The sequence below is a fragment of the Lytechinus variegatus genome, chromosome 17 (genome assembly GCF_018143015.1).
Source record: "Lytechinus variegatus isolate NC3 chromosome 17, Lvar_3.0, whole genome shotgun sequence".
Lineage (NCBI taxonomy): Eukaryota > Metazoa > Echinodermata > Echinoidea > Temnopleuroida > Toxopneustidae > Lytechinus > Lytechinus variegatus.
The window spans coordinates 5,141,771-5,148,985 of record NC_054756.1 but is presented as its reverse complement, the minus strand read 5'-3'; positions in this window follow the sequence as shown (position 1 = coordinate 5,148,985).

The following is a 7,215-nucleotide window of genomic DNA, read 5'->3' as shown; positions in this document are numbered from 1 at the left end:
GTCCGTGTACTTGTGTGACGAACAGATTCCGGGCTGCTGAGTGACAAAACGAATGAAAAGAAAAAAATAAGGAGAAGTACAAAAAAATCATCCGGAATTCGTTGGACCCTGTAAAGAAATTAGGTACAGACAGTAAAAGAAGCTCCAATGGTCTTGAATTAAAGAAAATTACATGGAAACAATTGCTATTATCATCCCCAAAATTAGTAAAAAGTGTTAAATATTTTCAGCCCGGAGTATACCCCCTTTGATATATATGATCGGTGCCCCGTGTTTACAGCATTGGTAATGGTTAAACAACATTTAAAAGAAATATATAACATCTGAGGGCGACATGGCCCTGGAAAGCGAGGATGCATGCTAAGGGTGCTGCGTGTATTATTCTCTATAAACAGTAACCCTGGGATGTTGGTTGGTGTGGAAAAAAAGAATAAATGTAACCAAAAAAAATCAAAATATTTTATTGAAACCCATCTTTTCTTTTTTTTGCCTGTCAAATTTCTCAGGAGTAAAATGACCTTGATTTTTTTTAATGCACCCTCTTTAAATATATGTAATTTTTGCTTGTCAAATTTACATCAGCACCCCCAGTGGAAAAAAGTAGTTTCTAGGGCCATGTTACCCGACGCTTAATGCAATTCCCCCATTTAAGGGTCACTCATCTATAATTGCATTGTTTTTAAGAAGCAGAGATTAGGAGGTGATACCTTTAAATGCAAAAACACAAGCACCGCAAAAATGCAAATGTACATCTTTCAACTGATACAGTCATTGTTGTATTTTTGGTGGAATCTCATGAAACTTGACACTTCTTCTTTAACTTTTTGTTATTACCAATGAATGGCATACTACACAGTACAACTACATCTTCTACTACTTACACCACTTACACGCGTATGTTTCTATCAAAATCAATTTCACTGTCTGAAGAGCAAGCAATGACGTTAATAAATCAGATTCAACAATTGTGACATCGACATTAAAAAAGATGTGCCAAACATCTGCTATTTTTGTAAACAAGGTTTGTTCCCACCCACAAGAAGGGCGGATCTAGAAATTAATAAATAGCAAGGGAGTATGATGAGACGCAGAAATGATTTATCTATTCATTTTAAGAGGCTCTTTATATTGGCAAAAATAAACATAAATACCCTAAAAACAATAAAATCATTAAAACAAATATTTCACAATTTGTTATAGAGGCTTACCCTTAATTAAGCCCAAACAAACTAAGATTTCTTAAACGGTCTGGTGAATTTCATAGATGATCTGTCATTCGACAGACCACCTGTATGAGGATGAGAATCGATCGTGAGGTTATCAAGACATAGGATGTGGGATTAGGTGTCCGGATAATCAAAATTATTGCGGTTTCCTCTTTTATCTTTGACTAAAAAACTAGGGATTGAAAATTGTAATTGTCACCTGTTCTATAGAGTATTACCAAATACTTTGTACTAAAATTTGTAGAAATTTCGCCTGCAAAAAAATTCAAATGCCTATTTGAAACTGAATGTCTGGATACACGACCTGTCCGGGCACGCAACAACTGTGTATACAGCAACAACAATAATAGTAATAATAACAACAATTATGATATATTTAGCCATTTCGGTTCCGAAAACTGGTCCCCCAGTGGACCGTGCTTTTCTTACCCCAGCTTTGGCTCGGCTACCTAGGCGCTCAAGCATTGGAGGAATTTCTTCCCACTTTCTTGGGTTGAGTGCAGCAGAATATTGGTACATTTCTTGCTGAAGGAAAACATGCCATGGCTATGAATCGAACCCACGTCCCTCAGATTGAAAGACGAGAGTCGTCACCACTATACCACGGCGCCATCAAAGCTGTTATTTTGCTATTGAAAGATCCTTTATCAACAATGTAAGCCCTTATTCCACAGCCTGCCGCCGTTATTCTTAAGTTTTCTTCCTCCTTTTCGTTTGGTATGTTGACAAATCATAAAGGGTGGGCGTGTCCCCACTGTAACACTACCCACACTGCAATATTGCCTTAGATAAATTATTGATTTTTCTTGCATGGTAAGAGTAATAATACGAATCCGCCACACCTAATTGTCATCAATTGGATTGTTGGTTGTTGCATAGATCAGACGTATTCTTCATTTCAAGATGGCATCGTATTTGTGCATTATTTTGCTGTTCTCTTTCACCGTTAGTGTGATCGCTCAAGGCAAGTAATATGTCTTTTCATGTCTGTCAGCAGCTATATAACAATGGTATTTTCGCTGAGTGAAATAATATTATACGGGCGTATCAAAATAAAGAAAATCCAAATTAAAAAGGGCTAAAACGGAAGGGTCCTTGAATATTAAGACTTGCATTTATAACATATGAAGAGCTCACATGCAAAAGGTCTTAGGTCAATTTTTCATCAAATTTGATTTTTTTGTAGCAATGTATAGCTGTTTAGTAGCTCTAAAATATGGTACCAAAGGGGTTAGGTCCATGTAAGTTTGTTTGCAAAAGGTATTAGGTCCACAATGATGGATTTTAAAAGAATGTAGAAAAAATATTGAAGACAGGTAGATTTCTTTTATACCCAATAATATGTTCTCATGGTAGGGCATCAAGAAAAATTAGTTTCGCATAAGTATATTTCAATATGGGTGGAAAAAAAAATTATTTTCTGGGAGTGGACCCAACCCCTTTTGCAAAAAAAAAACTCTTCTGAAGACCTCATTTGTCAAAAGGGGTTAGGTCCATTGCTCATAAACTTTTATTGTTTTCTGTCTCAAAACCTGTAAATTTTAAGCCGCTCTGATGAAAACAAAGAAATTTTTAAATTCTCATGAAAACGTGAATGAAAGTGGAAAGGAAAAAAAATCACCTTTTTAATCAAACTAGATTGGGTTTATTTTAGTTTGCTTGCAAAAGGGGTTAGATCGACAATGATGATTTTTAAAAGAATATAGAGAAAAAAATGAAGATAGGTAGATTTCTTTTTCACATGATAAGGTAGTGCATCATGTCAATTTAGTTTCTCCTATAAATATTGCAAATAAGTGACAATAAAAACAGGGTTTTTCTCGGAATCGTCAAAAGTGGACCTAACCCTTTTTTAAACTAAACTCTTCTTATGAAGCTAATATTCAACCTGATCTTCGCATTGGCAAAGAAATAACTCGGCCGCTTAGGCATTTCTGAAAATTTCATCTCATCCCCAGAGTTGTCAAAAATTGTAAAAATTGAATATTTACTGATGACTAAACATTAATTAGTTGAGTCATGAGTGGTCTACAAGGGGCACGTACGGAAATAGTAAACACCTCAAGAGTTTCTCTCTACTATTTTGGTCAATTTAAAATATAATGTTTTATAATTTCTTTAATATTAGTCCTCAAAAATTGGATTACCCTTTTTATACGCATTAACACGTTTTTATTCCAGTGTTAATTTCATTCGGGTTTAGTGATAACTAAAAGCACTCTTCCTCTTCTCAGTATTTGCTCTTAAATGTGTGGATATTTATTTTTCTATACACAAATAAAAAAAATGCTCTTCAAAGATATGTAAAATATAAACTTTGAGGACACGTTCACCCTTGTAAAGAAAATTGCCTTTCCGCTTTTTATCAGGTATATATATTTTTTATATTAGGTCAATACCTCTCCATCAGTGCAGTTCGGAAAAGGTAGAAATGATAAAAAAAGAATATTTATGATATCAGATAATTCTGGACTAATTAAGTTTTCTTAAGGGTGACCATTTATCTCTCGCATATAAAGAGGAAGTTCACCCTGACAAAAAGGATTTGTAAAAAATTGCAAAAAAAATATTGCTGAAGATTTGAGAAAATGCCATCAAAGAAAAAAAATATTAGAATTTTAATCATTTATTTGTTGCGTCATATGCGAGCAGCTTTCCTTCATATCGCATGGTAAAAATTCAATCGATTTATTTCATTTTCTCCAAAAATCTGACTTTTTTTCTTTACTGTCCCTTCAGTCTAACATTAGACAAATCATTTCACACCGGTTTCTAATTAGAAAACAGAACTAAGACATCATGAACCATTAAAAGAATTAAAATTTATGCACTTTATATTACATAACATTTGAGGCAACTGGTCGTTTATCTGTATATGCGTACATGTACTTACGTATTGAGTAAAGTAATATTCCCTTCATATCGTCGCGTGCTTTTTAAATTCAGAGTTTTTCTATTCAAATACAACATTTTCTCGCTCTGTTGCTAAACGCTCCCTCGCGAAATAACATCTAAATGTAGATTACATTGCTCCATTAAAGTGCGAATATATGAAGTCATTGATCTCCTGCAAAATAGGAGACTGCCTTGCAACTTTTTTTTGTCAAACTAACCTCTCTATATACTTCAACCACCGCGAATATAACAATACCAATACCATATTATTGAAGTTTTTTTTTACTCTTTTTTAATCCTGTTATGTAAAAAGCGCTCCGAATTTTTATCATTCTTTAGGGATTTTTTTGGGGAAATGGTACCGTCGCTATAGACCAATTTCACAACGTGAGAGGGCAGCAGACTGGTCGCCATGCTGCGGTGGGCGAATCAACTTTTATAGTACACAAGTCAATAGGGTATTTGGTACATTCGTTCGATTTTTTTTTATTTTGGAACAATTGAGCAGATTTCTTGTAAGATTCACAATGAGCATTAATCGGAGAAGTGCCGGTCGCAGCTGTGCTGGGTTCAATTGCCACAACAATTGGAGACAGCTTCAGGATTGGAAGCAAAGTGAATGTGAAATTCACTCGCCTTGGACTCATGAAGCCTGTTTGTGTGTGAAGCCGTACTCCTTGCATAGGTTTCCAGGCCGTGATGAAGAATGCGTCGCCAGTGGATAAAAAACATCAACAGAAAGGACTTAGATGGAAATATCAGTCCCTCTCTCTCTCTCACACACACTATCCCTCTCTCTCCCTCTCTCACACACTCTCTCACTAGCCCACCCCCTCTCTCTCTCTCACTACCCCCCCCCCTTTCTCACTATTCCTCTCTCCCCTCTCACTATCCCCCTCCTCTCACACATACTCTCCCCCCCTCTCCCCTCTCTCATCCTCTCTCCCTCTCTCTCGTTCACTCTCCCGCTACTCTAACACAATTTACTAGCAACAAGATGTGAGCTCCCTGATGAAAACCAACAGCGATTCTTGGTCATCATCAACTCACTTTTACTGACAAAACTAAGGGGAAAAAGTAGCCAAAGTGCAAAAATTCATCATACCTTCATCGGTCAGATATGGCCATTGTCTTACATCGTCTACCCAGGTGTCCATGCTTTATTTTATTGTTTTATGATGAAGTTAATGACACAATATCAGAGCTTATCTGTAATCTTTCATTGAATTTGTACACAGAGCCAATCGCGGTCAGCGCACTTGCACACCGCAGCAATGGCGTCGCCGATAGAGGGCCAAATACATAAACAGGCCGTGAAATTGGTCTATACATCCCTGATTGAGGCTAAACGTATTTAAAAAGAAAATATCATTTAGAGTCAGGAGTGTCGATCCATGTTTTGGATGGCGAGAGGGAGCAAAGAGAATGCACAAAGTATAACGCAGAATTTGGCACGTGAAGCTTACCTAAAAATTTTCATTTTTTACATTTATTAGTATTTTCATGTCAAATTTGATGATTTGATTGCGCATTCACATAAATTCAAACACATTTTTGCAATGGATTCATTACTTTTTTTTCAAAATTATTAGGCAGAGCAAATCGATATGTTTACCGTATCCCCAATATTAACTTGGCGCCGTCCCATGATAGAAGTACCACGTAGAATGATTTGACTCTATTCTCTAGATTTGTGTTATAAAGTGCAGTAATCATTTGGTCGTATTCTTTTGCAGCCTTTATGCATGTTAAGTATCCCGACGATTGTTTCAGATGTACATTTATTTGGTAGTTCAAAAGTGCTCTAAGCGCAAGGATTTACTAATATATATATATATATATATATATATATATATATATATATATGACTCATGTGACACAGACACCTTTCTCGATCACCAACAAATTAATGCGAGCGCGAAGCGCGAGCTGATTTTTTTAGTATACTGACAGGAAAAGCGTGCCTGTTTAGGACTGTTTGTAATAACTCATGAGGAGGATACATATCTCACTACACAGATAGTTCATTACGAGTGCCCAAAGTGAGTTGAAATTTCTTTATATTCTGACCTGAAAACTTGATATTCTAAGCATTTTTGGTACCAATGATTAAGATTTGTATCTAAAAGAAGAATAGATGCGAGCGCGAAGCGCGACCTGAAAATTTGTGTAGTGAGATATGTATCCTCCTCATGAGTTATTACAAACAGTCCTAAACAGGCACGCTTTTCCTGTCAGTATACTAAAAAAATCAGCTCGCGCTTCGCGCTCGCATTAATTTGTTGGTGATCGAGAAAGGTGTCTGTGTCACATGAGTCATATATATATATATATATATATATATATATATATATATATATATATATATATATATATATATATAAATATATATATATATATATATATATTTATATATATATATATATATATATATATATATATATATATATATATATATATATACATATATATATATATATATATATATATATATATATATATGACTCATGTGACACAGACACCTTTCTCGATCACCAACAAATTAATGCGAGCGCGAAGCGCGAGCTGATTTTTTTAGTATACTGACAGGAAAAGCGTGCCTGTTTAGGACTGTTTGTAATAACTCATGAGGAGGATTCATATCTTACTACACAGATAGTACATTACGAGTGCCCAGAGTGAGTTGAAATTTCTTTATATTCTGACCTGAAAACTTGATATTCTAAGCATTTTTGGTACCAATAATTAAGATTTGTATCTAAAAGAAGAATAGAGGGGAACGCGAAGCGCGACCTGAAATTTTTTTTTTTCGATCTGAAAAAATGAGTTTAATGGACGTTTTTGATAAAGATCAAGATATATATCCAAGAAAAAATGATAGAAAATCGAAGCAGGAGTTCTTTTGAGGCTTAGAACTGAAAATGGGACATTTACATTCACTATTTAATCATGAAAAGTATGGGTTTTTGCGACAGAAATGATGCGAGCGCGAAGCGCGAGCTGAAATTTTTTTTTATTCCAATCTGAAAAGCGGACATTTTGAGCACGATTTTAAATAAAGAACGAGCTGTGTATCCCAGTCTCGCTTGCCGAA